We start from the raw sequence: 17,267 nt of genomic DNA on the forward strand, positions 1-17,267 counted from the left end.
AAGGGGGAGGGGAGGTGCTTCTGCCCAAAAAGAGGAGTTATTCAGATTCATTGCAGTTTGCGGCGGCTGCAAAACGCACCACTCTTCTTGTTTTTGCTCTGCAAAACAGCCTTTTCAAGGGTTGGCTTGGGTGACAAATTGTCTTCTGTAGGCATGGATTTGTCTCCCTCTCCCTAAGATGTGTCCGGCATAAGCCTGGGTGCCACTCAGCGGGTTATCGCTTCTTGGCCTTTTGGCTAAGATCAAGTGTAGTATCGGAGGACGCTACCTTGGTCGGTGCTGGAAGGTGCCTGGGATTGCACGACTGCTAGGCTTGGGGGAGTGTGTGTGCCTTCTGGTGACACATAACCCTCTTGTTCCTGGACGTTTCCCAGGCAATGGGAGGCGATCACCTTTTTTGTTTTTAAGTCCTACCGATGCACAGAAAAAAAAAAAAATCTGTTCTTATCAGTTTAATATCTGATACGTCCCCTATCTGGGGACCATATATTAAATAGATTTATAGAACAGGGAGATGGAAAAAGAGCTTGCTCTGTCCACTCCACGCATTGACCTAGTATTGCAGTGCCTCCAGGACTGGTGCACCCCTTCTTAACCCAGTTTCCAAAAGCAGAACTCAATTCACCTGATTCAAATGAGCCCGATTAGTGAATTGAAAGAAAGCAAACAACTTCATATGCACCTCAATTTGGCCCATTCACTTTTCACACTTTCACCCTTTTTTTTTGGAATGCTGCCAAACTCACACCAAGCAGGAATGGATACACGTATGCACTTACGATGGTAGACAACTACTCAAGATTTATGGTTGTGGCACCTGTCAAAGATCAAATAGCCCATACTGCAGTGAAGGTCTTCCAAGCACAATTCTGCAGACCTCATGGCTACCCAGAGAGAGTCCTCACAGATCAAGGCCCTGCCTTTGAAGCGGAAACCTTCAAGGAGTCCTGCAGCTTGTACCGATGCAGGAAGATACGCCCAAACGCCCAAGCCAAAACCAATGGTCATCAACCTTCTTAAGACTCTACCCCATATTCCAGTTGTGGCCTTACAAGTGATTTATAGAGGGGTAACAATACGTTGGGATCACGGGATCTAATCTCTCTTTTTATACACCCTAAAATCTTGTTTGCTTTAGAATAAACAATAACATCATCTAGGTATAGAAGTACCGTTTCAAAGTTACGGTGTCCGAGGCAGCATTCCATCAGCCTCTGGAAGGTTCCTGGCGCATTGCACAGCTCGAAGGGCATGCTTTTGAACTTGCAGAGACCCATCGGGGTGGCGAAGGCGGTCTTCTCCCGGTCTGCCTCAGCAATGGACACTTGCCAATAGCGACTAGTGAGATCAAGGGTAGAAAAATAATTTGCAGTTCTCAATGTAGCTAGCGATTCCTCAATACGCGGGAGTGGTGCCGTCCTTCTTCTTTAACAGTACCAACGGAGCTGCCCAGAGGCTACAACTGTTACGGATAACCCCAGCCTCCTTCATGTTGCTCAACATGTCCTTGGTACACTGGTAATGTGCAGGTGGTATTGGCTTATATCTCTCTTTGATAGGTGAATGTGCACCTGTGGGGATGTATTGTTGGACCCCTTTTATTCTCCCAAAGTCTAGCGGATGTTTGCTAAAGACTTGCTCGTATTCTTGCACTACCCTGTAGACCCCCTTCTTGTGATGTGAAGGTGTGGAGTCAGTACCTACGTGTAATTCCTGACACCACTCCTCTGGCTGACTTGGTGAGCTGTCACTGACTTGGTGGGGTGCAGTAATGGTGGATGCTGCTGCTTGGATAGCATGTGTATATACTGTGAACAGCTTATCAATAATGGCAAATTGGGGCATCTTAACCTCTTGCTCTCCGCAGTTCAACACTCTCACGAGCACTCTTCCCTTCAGTATTAATGAATAAAACTATGATGTAAATAGCGTATAGATACCCCACAATTGTAAATAAAGGTAGGTTATGATAAAAGGGGGAAGAGGGAAACAGGAAAATAGTGTAATAAAGTATACCTTCCAGGGGGGAGAGGAAATGGCAGCACAGCCAATGGAGGTGAAGCAAAAGGAGCCTGCAACTAAAGAGTTGGGAGCGTTATCACATGGTGACTGAGCCTGATTGTAACAGGAGCATAGAGATGCCGATCCTGTCTTACCTGCGTTGGTGTAGAAGTGGGTCTCCTGTGGTGGAGTCAGCTGTGTGCAGTGGTGGCCGTTGGTTCTTTTATGTGCGACCTTAGTAATAGCTGTGCCAATTCCTGTAAGGGAGTGGAACACAGTAAGGCTAATGGAACGCACGCCTGCGCATGCACATTTGTGTTTAACGTCGCGCATGTGCAGAACGGAGAAAAGGCTACGCTCACTTCCTAATGAAAGGGAGTGAGACGCAGTTAGGCAGCGGTGAATGCACGCTGACGCAACAACAGGAGGGGTTGATAGTAAACACAGGCGGTAAACGCCAGGAGCTGTATAGGTATAAGAAACAGATATGTGTGCAACAGTATGATTACATTGGCATAAATGGACATAATTCTAACAGGCAGGATGGGTAATAAGGAGCACAAGGGATATGATAAAATGTGTTGTATGACAAGACAGACACAGGAAAGGACAGGATAACAGGTGTAAGGACCAACAAGGTGAGACAAGGGGTATCAGGATAGGGTCAAGTAGGTATGAATGTTGTAATGGGGCAGGCATAGGGATTTGTATCCGAATGTGAATTACAATAAGTCACTAAGGAATGGAATATGTAAGTGTGTGCCTAATGTAAACTAATATTGTACTGGCAAAATTATAGATGGAAAGGGAGAAGGGGAGGGGGAAGAGGGGAGGCTGTAATTGACTACAAGGGCATGAGCTTTGAGTGATCATAGGGATAGTGTTACATAAGTGGAAAAACCTATGGAGGACCGGATATGTAAGTGCATACCTTATACAAACTTATAGAGTGCTGACGGGTGAGAGTGTGATTTTAGATACAAGACATCCTATAGTGACTAGTGAGCCGTAATCAAGTGTAGCAGAGATATTTCACGTGACTATGGGAACCTGCAAGGTAAAGAAAGGGGAGAAAAAACGGTTAGACAAAGTAATCAGACATAATGTAACCAGTTGATCAGACATGACAAACATGACAAATAAAAACAAGGAAGAATGGAACTCCATACATAGTGCAACCACATTTTTGAGAGTGCTTCATGCAATGCATCTTTTTCATTTTGAAAAGGGGGGGTCAACTGATGCCAGTCAAGTGGGGTGTGTGTGGCCCAATTAGTGGAAACGAGGGAGACTGTGGTTGGAGTCCCCTCGCTGTGTTTGTAAAAGAACTAAGATGAACAAGTCATGGCTCTCAGAGGACTTTTCTTCCCCTGGGTCAGCCAGGGGAGGCAAAAGGCATGCATATTTTGGAGAGTGCTTCATGAAAAGCATCTTTTTCTTTTTCAAAAGGGGGGTCAACTGATGCCAGTCAAGTGGGGTGTGTGTGGCCCAATTAGTGAAAACGAGGGAGACTGTGGTTGGAGTCCCCTCGCTGTGTTTGTAAAAGAACCAAGATGAACAAGTCATGGCTCTCAGAGGACTTTTCTTCCCCTGGGTCAGCCAGGGGAGGCGGCACGCGTATTTTTGAGAGTGCTTCATACAAAGCATCTTTTTCATTTTGAAAAGGGGGGTCAACTGATGCCAGTCAAGTGGGGTGTGTGTGGCCCAATTAGTGGAAAAGAGGGAGACTGTGGTTGAAGTCCCCTCGCTGTGTTTGTAAAAGAACCAAGATGAACAAGTCATGGCTCTCAGAGGACTTTTCTTCCCCTGGGTCAGCCAGGGGAGGCGAAAAGCACGCGTATTTTTGAGAGTGCTTCATGCAAAGCATCTTTTTCATTTTGAAAAGCGTGGTCAACTGATGCCAGTCAAGTGGGGTGTGTGTGGCCCAATTAGTGGAAAAGAGGGAGACTGTGGTTGGAGTCCCCTCGCTGTGTTTGTAAAAGAACCAAGATGAACAAGTCATGGCTCTCAGAGGACTTTTCTTCCCCTGGGTCAGCCAGGGGAGGCGAAAGGCACGCGTATTTTTGAGAGTGCTTCATGCAAAGCATCTTTTTCATTTTGAAAAGGGGGGTCAACTGATGACAGTCAAGTGGGGTGTGTGTGGCCCAATTAGTGGAAATGAGGGAGACTGTGGTTGGAGTCCCCTCGCTGTGTTTGTAAAATAACCAAGATGAACAAGTCATGGCTATCAGAGGACTTTTCTTCCCCTGGGTAAGCCAGGGGAGGCGAAAGGCACGCGTATTTTTGAGAGTGCTTCATGCAAAGCATCTTTTTCATTTTGTAAAGGGGATGTCAACTGATGCCAGTCAAAAGGGGTGTGTGTGGCCCAATTAGTGGAAACAAGGGAGACTGTGGTTGGAGTCCCCTCGCTGTGTTTGTAAAAGAACCAAGATGAACAAGTCATGGCTCTCAGATTTGAAGCATGGAGACGATTATCTCGGGATTGCAAGATAACCAAACGATATTTTTACTGGATTTCTACTTATTTTATTAAATGTCATCTTCACCAAACAGGACAAGCTTGTATCTGTTATAGTTTTGGAGAAAAATGTGATCATTTCATTTATGCGCGAAATGCCTTAGAAATGGCTATTAAGAGGATTTGAAGCATGGAGACAAATTTCTCGGGATTGCAAGATAACCAAACAAAACTTTTAGTGGATTTCTACTTATTTTATTAAATATCATCTCCACCAAACAGGACAAGCTTGCATCTGTTATAGTTTTGGAGAAAAATGTGATCATTTCATTTATGCGCGAAATGCCTTAGAAATTACTTTTAAGAGGATTTGAAGCATGGAGACGATTATCTCGGGATTGCAAGATAACCAATCAAAACGTTTTGTGGATTTCTACTTATTTTATTAAATATCATCTCCACCAAACAGGACAAGCTTGCATCTGTTATAGTTTTGGAGAAAAATGTGTTCATTTCATGTATGCGCGAAATGCCTTAAAAATGGCTTTAAAATGGATTTGGAGCATGGAGACGATTATCTCGGGATTGCAAGATAACCAAACAAAACTTTTAGTGGATTTCTACTTATTTTATTAAATATCATCTCCACCAAACAGGACAAGCTTGCATCTGTTATAGTTTTGGAGAAAAATGTGTTCTTTTCATTTATGCGCGAAATGCCTTAAAAATGGGTTTTAATAGCATTTGAAGCATGGAGACGATTACCTCAACATTGCAAGATAACCAAACAAAACTTTTAGTGGATTTCTACTTATTTTATTAAATATCATCTCCACCAAACAGGACAAGCTTGCATCTGTTATAGTTTTGGAGAAAAATGTGTTCATTTCATGTATGCGCGAAATGCCTTAAAAATGGCTTTAAAATGGATTTGGAGCATGGAGACGATTATCTCGGGATTGCAAGATAACCAAACAAAACTTTTAGTGGATTTCTACTTATTTTATTAAATATCATCTCCACCAAACAGGACAAGCTTGCATCTGTTATAGTTTTGGAGAAAAATGTGTTCATTTCATGTATGCGCGAAATGCCTTAAAAATGGCTTTAAAATGGATTTGGAGCATGGAGACGATTATCTCGGGATTGCAAGATAACCAAACAAAACTTTTAGTGGATTTCTACTTATTTTATTAAATATCATCTCCACCAAACAGGACAAGCTTGCATCTGTTATAGTTTTGGAGAAAAATGTGTTCATTTCATGTATGCGCGAAATGCCTTAGAAATGGCTTTAAAATGGATTTGGAGCATGGAGACGATTATCTCGGGATTGCAAGATAACCAAACAAAACTTTTAGTGGATTTCTACTTATTTTATTAAATATCATCTCCACCAAACAGGACAAGCTTGCATCTGTTATAGTTTTGGAGAAAAATGTGTTCATTTCATGTATGCGCGAAATGCCTTAAAAATGGCTTTAAAATGGATTTGGAGCATGGAGACGATTATCTCGGGATTGCAAGATAACCAAACAAAACTTTTAGTGGATTTCTACTTATTTTATTAAATATCATCTCCACCAAACAGGACAAGCTTGCATCTGTTATAGTTTTGGAGAAAAATGTGTTCATTTCATGTATGCGCGAAATGCCTTAAAAATGGCTTTAAAATGGATTTGGAGCATGGAGACGATTATCTCGGGATTGCAAGATAACCAAACAAAACTTTTAGTGGATTTCTACTTATTTTATTAAATATCATCTCCACCAAACAGGACAAGCTTGCATCTGTTATAGTTTTGGAGAAAAATGTGTTCATTTCATGTATGCGCGAAATGCCTTAAAAATGGCTTTAAAATGGATTTGGAGCATGGAGACGATTATCTCGGGATTGCAAGATAACCAAACAAAACTTTTAGTGGATTTCTACTTATTTTATTAAATATCATCTCCACCAAACAGGACAAGCTTGCATCTGTTATAGTTTTGGAGAAAAATGTGTTCATTTCATGTATGCGCGAAATGCCTTAAAAATGGCTTTAAAATGGATTTGGAGCATGGAGACGATTATCTCGGGATTGCAAGATAACCAAACAAAACTTTTAGTGGATTTCTACTTATTTTATTAAATATCATCTCCACCAAACAGGACAAGCTTGCATCTGTTATAGTTTTGGAGAAAAATGTGTTCATTTCATGTATGCGCGAAATGCCTTAAAAATGGCTTTAAAATGGATTTGGAGCATGGAGACGATTATCTCGGGATTGCAAGATAACCAAACAAAACTTTTAGTGGATTTCTACTTATTTTATTAAATATCATCTCCACCAAACAGGACAAGCTTGCATCTGTTATAGTTTTGGAGAAAAATGTGTTCATTTCATGTATGCGCGAAATGCCTTAAAAATGGCTTTAAAATGGATTTGGAGCATGGAGACGATTATCTCGGGATTGCAAGATAACCAAACAAAACTTTTAGTGGATTTCTACTTATTTTATTAAATATCATCTCCACCAAACAGGACAAGCTTGCATCTGTTATAGTTTTGGAGAAAAATGTGTTCATTTCATGTATGCGCGAAATGCCTTAAAAATGGCTTTAAAATGGATTTGGAGCATGGAGACGATTATCTCGGGATTGCAAGATAACCAAACAAAACTTTTAGTGGATTTCTACTTATTTTATTAAATATCATCTCCACCAAACAGGACAAGCTTGCATCTGTTATAGTTTTGGAGAAAAATGTGTTCATTTCATGTATGCGCGAAATGCCTTAAAAATGGCTTTAAAATGGATTTGGAGCATGGAGACGATTATCTCGGGATTGCAAGATAACCAAACAAAACTTTTAGTGGATTTCTACTTATTTTATTAAATATCATCTCCACCAAACAGGACAAGCTTGCATCTGTTATAGTTTTGGAGAAAAATGTGTTCATTTCATGTATGCGCGAAATGCCTTAAAAATGGCTTTAAAATGGATTTGGAGCATGGAGACGATTATCTCGGGATTGCAAGATAACCAAACAAAACTTTTAGTGGATTTCTACTTATTTTATTAAATATCATCTCCACCAAACAGGACAAGCTTGCATCTGTTATAGTTTTGGAGAAAAATGTGTTCATTTCATGTATGCGCGAAATGCCTTAAAAATGGCTTTAAAATAGATTTGGAGCATGGAGACGATTATCTCGGGATTGCAAGATAACCAAACAAAACTTTTAGTGGATTTCTACTTATTTTATTAAATATCATCTCCACCAAACAGGACAAGCTTGCATCTGTTATAGTTTTGGAGAAAAATGTGTTCATTTCATGTATGCGCGAAATGCCTTAAAAATGGCTTTAAAATGGATTTGGAGCATGGAGACGATTATCTCGGGATTGCAAGATAACCAAACAAAACTTTTAGTGGATTTCTACTTATTTTATTAAATATCATCTCCACCAAACAGGACAAGCTTGCATCTGTTATAGTTTTGGAGAAAAATGTGTTCATTTCATGTATGCGCGAAATGCCTTAAAAATGGCTTTAAAATGGATTTGGAGCATGGAGACGATTATCTCGGGATTGCAAGATAACCAAACAAAACTTTTAGTGGATTTCTACTTATTTTATTAAATATCATCTCCACCAAACAGGACAAGCTTGCATCTGTTATAGTTTTGGAGAAAAATGTGTTCATTTCATGTATGCGCGAAATGCCTTAAAAATGGCTTTAAAATAGATTTGGAGCATGGAGACGATTATCTCGGGATTGCAAGATAACCAAACAAAACTTTTAGTGGATTTCTACTTATTTTATTAAATATCATCTCCACCAAACAGGACAAGCTTGCATCTGTTATAGTTTTGGAGAAAAATGTGTTCATTTCATGTATGCGCGAAATGCCTTAAAAATGGCTTTAAAATTGATTTGGAGCATGGAGACGATTATCTCGGGATTGCAAGATAACCAAACAAAACTTTTAGTGGATTTCTACTTATTTTATTAAATATCATCTCCACCAAACAGGACAAGCTTGCATCTGTTATAGTTTTGGAGAAAAATGTGTTCATTTCATGTATGCGCGAAATGCCTTAAAAATGGCTTTAAAATGGATTTGGAGCATGGAGACGATTATCTCGGGATTGCAAGATAACCAAACAAAACTTTTAGTGGATTTCTACTTATTTTATTAAATATCATCTCCACCAAACAGGACAAGCTTGCATCTGTTATAGTTTTGGAGAAAAATGTGTTCATTTCATGTATGCGCGAAATGCCTTAAAAATGGCTTTAAAATGGATTTGGAGCATGGAGACGATTATCTCGGGATTGCAAGATAACCAAACAAAACTTTTAGTGGATTTCTACTTATTTTATTAAATATCATCTCCACCAAACAGGACAAGCTTGCATCTGTTATAGTTTTGGAGAAAAATGTGTTCATTTCATGTATGCGCGAAATGCCTTAAAAATGGCTTTAAAATGGATTTGGAGCATGGAGACGATTATCTCGGGATTGCAAGATAACCAAACAAAACTTTTAGTGGATTTCTACTTATTTTATTAAATATCATCTCCACCAAACAGGACAAGCTTGCATCTGTTATAGTTTTGGAGAAAAATGTGTTCATTTCATGTATGCGCGAAATGCCTTAAAAATGGCTTTAAAATGGATTTGGAGCATGGAGACGATTATCTCGGGATTGCAAGATAACCAAACAAAACTTTTAGTGGATTTCTACTTATTTTATTAAATATCATCTCCACCAAACAGGACAAGCTTGCATCTGTTATAGTTTTGGAGAAAAATGTGTTCATTTCATGTATGCGCGAAATGCCTTAAAAATGGCTTTAAAATGGATTTGGAGCATGGAGACGATTATCTCGGGATTGCAAGATAACCAAACAAAACTTTTAGTGGATTTCTACTTATTTTATTAAATATCATCTCCACCAAACAGGACAAGCTTGCATCTGTTATAGTTTTGGAGAAAAATGTGTTCATTTCATGTATGCGCGAAATGCCTTAAAAATGGCTTTAAAATGGATTTGGAGCATGGAGACGATTATCTCGGGATTGCAAGATAACCAAACAAAACTTTTAGTGGATTTCTACTTATTTTATTAAATATCATCTCCACCAAACAGGACAAGCTTGCATCTGTTATAGTTTTGGAGAAAAATGTGTTCATTTCATGTATGCGCGAAATGCCTTAAAAATGGCTTTAAAATGGATTTGGAGCATGGAGACGATTATCTCGGGATTGCAAGATAACCAAACAAAACTTTTAGTGGATTTCTACTTATTTTATTAAATATCATCTCCACCAAACAGGACAAGCTTGCATCTGTTATAGTTTTGGAGAAAAATGTGTTCATTTCATGTATGCGCGAAATGCCTTAAAAATGGCTTTAAAATGGATTTGGAGCATGGAGACGATTATCTCGGGATTGCAAGATAACCAAACAAAACTTTTAGTGGATTTCTACTTATTTTATTAAATATCATCTCCACCAAACAGGACAAGCTTGCATCTGTTATAGTTTTGGAGAAAAATGTGTTCATTTCATGTATGCGCGAAATGCCTTAAAAATGGCTTTAAAATGGATTTGGAGCATGGAGACGATTATCTCGGGATTGCAAGATAACCAAACAAAACTTTTAGTGGATTTCTACTTATTTTATTAAATATCATCTCCACCAAACAGGACAAGCTTGCATCTGTTATAGTTTTGGAGAAAAATGTGTTCATTTCATGTATGCGCGAAATGCCTTAAAAATGGCTTTAAAATGGATTTGGAGCATGGAGACGATTATCTCGGGATTGCAAGATAACCAAACAAAACTTTTAGTGGATTTCTACTTATTTTATTAAATATCATCTCCACCAAACAGGACAAGCTTGCATCTGTTATAGTTTTGGAGAAAAATGTGTTCATTTCATGTATGCGCGAAATGCCTTAAAAATGGCTTTAAAATGGATTTGGAGCATGGAGACGATTATCTCGGGATTGCAAGATAACCAAACAAAACTTTTAGTGGATTTCTACTTATTTTATTAAATATCATCTCCACCAAACAGGACAAGCTTGCATCTGTTATAGTTTTGGAGAAAAATGTGTTCATTTCATGTATGCGCGAAATGCCTTAAAAATGGCTTTAAAATGGATTTGGAGCATGGAGACGATTATCTCGGGATTGCAAGATAACCAAACAAAACTTTTAGTGGATTTCTACTTATTTTATTAAATATCATCTCCACCAAACAGGACAAGCTTGCATCTGTTATAGTTTTGGAGAAAAATGTGTTCATTTCATGTATGCGCGAAATGCCTTAAAAATGGCTTTAAAATGGATTTGGAGCATGGAGACGATTATCTCGGGATTGCAAGATAACCAAACAAAACTTTTAGTGGATTTCTACTTATTTTATTAAATATCATCTCCACCAAACAGGACAAGCTTGCATCTGTTATAGTTTTGGAGAAAAATGTGTTCATTTCATGTATGCGCGAAATGCCTTAAAAATGGCTTTAAAATGGATTTGGAGCATGGAGACGATTATCTCGGGATTGCAAGATAACCAAACAAAACTTTTAGTGGATTTCTACTTATTTTATTAAATATCATCTCCACCAAACAGGACAAGCTTGCATCTGTTATAGTTTTGGAGAAAAATGTGTTCATTTCATGTATGCGCGAAATGCCTTAAAAATGGCTTTAAAATGGATTTGGAGCATGGAGACGATTATCTCGGGATTGCAAGATAACCAAACAAAACTTTTAGTGGATTTCTACTTATTTTATTAAATATCATCTCCACCAAACAGGACAAGCTTGCATCTGTTATAGTTTTGGAGAAAAATGTGTTCATTTCATGTATGCGCGAAATGCCTTAAAAATGGCTTTAAAATGGATTTGGAGCATGGAGACGATTATCTCGGGATTGCAAGATAACCAAACAAAACTTTTAGTGGATTTCTACTTATTTTATTAAATATCATCTCCACCAAACAGGACAAGCTTGCATCTGTTATAGTTTTGGAGAAAAATGTGTTCATTTCATGTATGCGCGAAATGCCTTAAAAATGGCTTTAAAATGGATTTGGAGCATGGAGACGATTATCTCGGGATTGCAAGATAACCAAACAAAACTTTTAGTGGATTTCTACTTATTTTATTAAATATCATCTCCACCAAACAGGACAAGCTTGCATCTGTTATAGTTTTGGAGAAAAATGTGTTCATTTCATGTATGCGCGAAATGCCTTAAAAATGGCTTTAAAATGGATTTGGAGCATGGAGACGATTATCTCGGGATTGCAAGATAACCAAACAAAACTTTTAGTGGATTTCTACTTATTTTATTAAATATCATCTCCACCAAACAGGACAAGCTTGCATCTGTTATAGTTTTGGAGAAAAATGTGTTCATTTCATGTATGCGCGAAATGCCTTAAAAATGGCTTTAAAATGGATTTGGAGCATGGAGACGATTATCTCGGGATTGCAAGATAACCAAACAAAACTTTTAGTGGATTTCTACTTATTTTATTAAATATCATCTCCACCAAACAGGACAAGCTTGCATCTGTTATAGTTTTGGAGAAAAATGTGTTCATTTCATGTATGCGCGAAATGCCTTAAAAATGGCTTTAAAATGGATTTGGAGCATGGAGACGATTATCTCGGGATTGCAAGATAACCAAACAAAACTTTTAGTGGATTTCTACTTATTTTATTAAATATCATCTCCACCAAACAGGACAAGCTTGCATCTGTTATAGTTTTGGAGAAAAATGTGTTCATTTCATGTATGCGCGAAATGCCTTAAAAATGGCTTTAAAATGGATTTGGAGCATGGAGACGATTATCTCGGGATTGCAAGATAACCAAACAAAACTTTTAGTGGATTTCTACTTATTTTATTAAATATCATCTCCACCAAACAGGACAAGCTTGCATCTGTTATAGTTTTGGAGAAAAATGTGTTCATTTCATGTATGCGCGAAATGCCTTAAAAATGGCTTTAAAATGGATTTGGAGCATGGAGACGATTATCTCGGGATTGCAAGATAACCAAACAAAACTTTTAGTGGATTTCTACTTATTTTATTAAATATCATCTCCACCAAACAGGACAAGCTTGCATCTGTTATAGTTTTGGAGAAAAATGTGTTCATTTCATGTATGCGCGAAATGCCTTAAAAATGGCTTTAAAATGGATTTGGAGCATGGAGACGATTATCTCGGGATTGCAAGATAACCAAACAAAACTTTTAGTGGATTTCTACTTATTTTATTAAATATCATCTCCACCAAACAGGACAAGCTTGCATCTGTTATAGTTTTGGAGAAAAATGTGTTCATTTCATGTATGCGCGAAATGCCTTAAAAATGGCTTTAAAATGGATTTGGAGCATGGAGACGATTATCTCGGGATTGCAAGATAACCAAACAAAACTTTTAGTGGATTTCTACTTATTTTATTAAATATCATCTCCACCAAACAGGACAAGCTTGCATCTGTTATAGTTTTGGAGAAAAATGTGTTCATTTCATGTATGCGCGAAATGCCTTAAAAATGGCTTTAAAATGGATTTGGAGCATGGAGACGATTATCTCGGGATTGCAAGATAACCAAACAAAACTTTTAGTGGATTTCTACTTATTTTATTAAATATCATCTCCACCAAACAGGACAAGCTTGCATCTGTTATAGTTTTGGAGAAAAATGTGTTCATTTCATGTATGCGCGAAATGCCTTAAAAATGGCTTTAAAATGGATTTGGAGCATGGAGACGATTATCTCGGGATTGCAAGATAACCAAACAAAACTTTTAGTGGATTTCTACTTATTTTATTAAATATCATCTCCACCAAACAGGACAAGCTTGCATCTGTTATAGTTTTGGAGAAAAATGTGTTCATTTCATGTATGCGCGAAATGCCTTAAAAATGGCTTTAAAATGGATTTGGAGCATGGAGACGATTATCTCGGGATTGCAAGATAACCAAACAAAACTTTTAGTGGATTTCTACTTATTTTATTAAATATCATCTCCACCAAACAGGACAAGCTTGCATCTGTTATAGTTTTGGAGAAAAATGTGTTCATTTCATGTATGCGCGAAATGCCTTAAAAATGGCTTTAAAATGGATTTGGAGCATGGAGACGATTATCTCGGGATTGCAAGATAACCAAACAAAACTTTTAGTGGATTTCTACTTATTTTATTAAATATCATCTCCACCAAACAGGACAAGCTTGCATCTGTTATAGTTTTGGAGAAAAATGTGTTCATTTCATGTATGCGCGAAATGCCTTAAAAATGGCTTTAAAATGGATTTGGAGCATGGAGACGATTATCTCGGGATTGCAAGATAACCAAACAAAACTTTTAGTGGATTTCTACTTATTTTATTAAATATCATCTCCACCAAACAGGACAAGCTTGCATCTGTTATAGTTTTGGAGAAAAATGTGTTCATTTCATGTATGCGCGAAATGCCTTAAAAATGGCTTTAAAATGGATTTGGAGCATGGAGACGATTATCTCGGGATTGCAAGATAACCAAACAAAACTTTTAGTGGATTTCTACTTATTTTATTAAATATCATCTCCACCAAACAGGACAAGCTTGCATCTGTTATAGTTTTGGAGAAAAATGTGTTCATTTCATGTATGCGCGAAATGCCTTAAAAATGGCTTTAAAATGGATTTGGAGCATGGAGACGATTATCTCGGGATTGCAAGATAACCAAACAAAACTTTTAGTGGATTTCTACTTATTTTATTAAATATCATCTCCACCAAACAGGACAAGCTTGCATCTGTTATAGTTTTGGAGAAAAATGTGTTCATTTCATGTATGCGCGAAATGCCTTAAAAATGGCTTTAAAATGGATTTGGAGCATGGAGACGATTATCTCGGGATTGCAAGATAACCAAACAAAACTTTTAGTGGATTTCTACTTATTTTATTAAATATCATCTCCACCAAACAGGACAAGCTTGCATCTGTTATAGTTTTGGAGAAAAATGTGTTCATTTCATGTATGCGCGAAATGCCTTAAAAATGGCTTTAAAATGGATTTGGAGCATGGAGACGATTATCTCGGGATTGCAAGATAACCAAACAAAACTTTTAGTGGATTTCTACTTATTTTATTAAATATCATCTCCACCAAACAGGACAAGCTTGCATCTGTTATAGTTTTGGAGAAAAATGTGTTCATTTCATGTATGCGCGAAATGCCTTAAAAATGGCTTTAAAATGGATTTGGAGCATGGAGACGATTATCTCGGGATTGCAAGATAACCAAACAAAACTTTTAGTGGATTTCTACTTATTTTATTAAATATCATCTCCACCAAACAGGACAAGCTTGCATCTGTTATAGTTTTGGAGAAAAATGTGTTCATTTCATGTATGCGCGAAATGCCTTAAAAATGGCTTTAAAATGGATTTGGAGCATGGAGACGATTATCTCGGGATTGCAAGATAACCAAACAAAACTTTTAGTGGATTTCTACTTATTTTATTAAATATCATCTCCACCAAACAGGACAAGCTTGCATCTGTTATAGTTTTGGAGAAAAATGTGTTCATTTCATGTATGCGCGAAATGCCTTAAAAATGGCTTTAAAATGGATTTGGAGCATGGAGACGATTATCTCGGGATTGCAAGATAACCAAACAAAACTTTTAGTGGATTTCTACTTATTTTATTAAATATCATCTCCACCAAACAGGACAAGCTTGCATCTGTTATAGTTTTGGAGAAAAATGTGTTCATTTCATGTATGCGCGAAATGCCTTAAAAATGGCTTTAAAATGGATTTGGAGCATGGAGACGATTATCTCGGGATTGCAAGATAACCAAACAAAACTTTTAGTGGATTTCTACTTATTTTATTAAATATCATCTCCACCAAACAGGACAAGCTTGCATCTGTTATAGTTTTGGAGAAAAATGTGTTCATTTCATGTATGCGCGAAATGCCTTAAAAATGGCTTTAAAATGGATTTGGAGCATGGAGACGATTATCTCGGGATTGCAAGATAACCAAACAAAACTTTTAGTGGATTTCTACTTATTTTATTAAATATCATCTCCACCAAACAGGACAAGCTTGCATCTGTTATAGTTTTGGAGAAAAATGTGTTCATTTCATGTATGCGCGAAATGCCTTAAAAATGGCTTTAAAATGGATTTGGAGCATGGAGACGATTATCTCGGGATTGCAAGATAACCAAACAAAACTTTTAGTGGATTTCTACTTATTTTATTAAATATCATCTCCACCAAACAGGACAAGCTTGCATCTGTTATAGTTTTGGAGAAAAATGTGTTCATTTCATGTATGCGCGAAATGCCTTAAAAATGGCTTTAAAATGGATTTGGAGCATGGAGACGATTATCTCGGGATTGCAAGATAACCAAACAAAACTTTTAGTGGATTTCTACTTATTTTATTAAATATCATCTCCACCAAACAGGACAAGCTTGCATCTGTTATAGTTTTGGAGAAAAATGTGTTCATTTCATGTATGCGCGAAATGCCTTAAAAATGGCTTTAAAATGGATTTGGAGCATGGAGACGATTATCTCGGGATTGCAAGATAACCAAACAAAACTTTTAGTGGATTTCTACTTATTTTATTAAATATCATCTCCACCAAACAGGACAAGCTTGCATCTGTTATAGTTTTGGAGAAAAATGTGTTCATTTCATGTATGCGCGAAATGCCTTAAAAATGGCTTTAAAATGGATTTGGAGCATGGAGACGATTATCTCGGGATTGCAAGATAACCAAACAAAACTTTTAGTGGATTTCTACTTATTTTATTAAATATCATCTCCACCAAACAGGACAAGCTTGCATCTGTTATAGTTTTGGAGAAAAATGTGTTCATTTCATGTATGCGCGAAATGCCTTAAAAATGGCTTTAAAATGGATTTGGAGCATGGAGACGATTATCTCGGGATTGCAAGATAACCAAACAAAACTTTTAGTGGATTTCTACTTATTTTATTAAATATCATCTCCACCAAACAGGACAAGCTTGCATCTGTTATAGTTTTGGAGAAAAATGTGTTCATTTCATGTATGCGCGAAATGCCTTAAAAATGGCTTTAAAATGGATTTGGAGCATGGAGACGATTATCTCGGGATTGCAAGATAACCAAACAAAACTTTTAGTGGATTTCTACTTATTTTATTAAATATCATCTCCACCAAACAGGACAAGCTTGCATCTGTTATAGTTTTGGAGAAAAATGTGTTCATTTCATGTATGCGCGAAATGCCTTAAAAATGGCTTTAAAATAGATTTGGAGCATGGAGACGATTATCTCGGGATTGCAAGATAACCAAACAAAACTTTTAGTGGATTTCTACTTATTTTATTAAATATCATCTCCACCAAACAGGACAAGCTTGCATCTGTTATAGTTTTGGAGAAAAATGTGTTCATTTCATGTATGCGCGAAATGCCTTAAAAATGGCTTTAAAATTGATTTGGAGCATGGAGACGATTATCTCGGGATTGCAAGATAACCAAACAAAACTTTTAGTGGATTTCTACTTATTTTATTAAATATCATCTCCACCAAACAGGACAAGCTTGCATCTGTTATAGTTTTGGAGAAAAATGTGTTCATTTCATGTATGCGCGAAATGCCTTAAAAATGGCTTTAAAATGGATTTGGAGCATGGAGACGATTATCTCGGGATTGCAAGGTAACCAAACAAAACTTTTAGTGGATTTCTACTTATTTTATTAAATATCATCTCCACCAAA

The 17,267-nt window shown here is 37.3% G+C and overlaps 1 pseudogene; it reads left to right on the top strand.

Moving 5' to 3' along the window:
- Positions 1 to 387: 387 nt before the first annotated feature.
- Positions 388 to 590, top strand: LOC142288255 (U2 spliceosomal RNA; annotated as a pseudogene).
- The last annotated feature ends 16,677 nt before the right edge of the window (positions 591 to 17,267 follow it).

The sequence above is a fragment of the Anomaloglossus baeobatrachus genome, unplaced genomic scaffold (assembly GCF_048569485.1).
Source record: "Anomaloglossus baeobatrachus isolate aAnoBae1 unplaced genomic scaffold, aAnoBae1.hap1 Scaffold_80, whole genome shotgun sequence".
Classification (NCBI taxonomy): Eukaryota; Metazoa; Chordata; class Amphibia; order Anura; family Aromobatidae; genus Anomaloglossus; species Anomaloglossus baeobatrachus.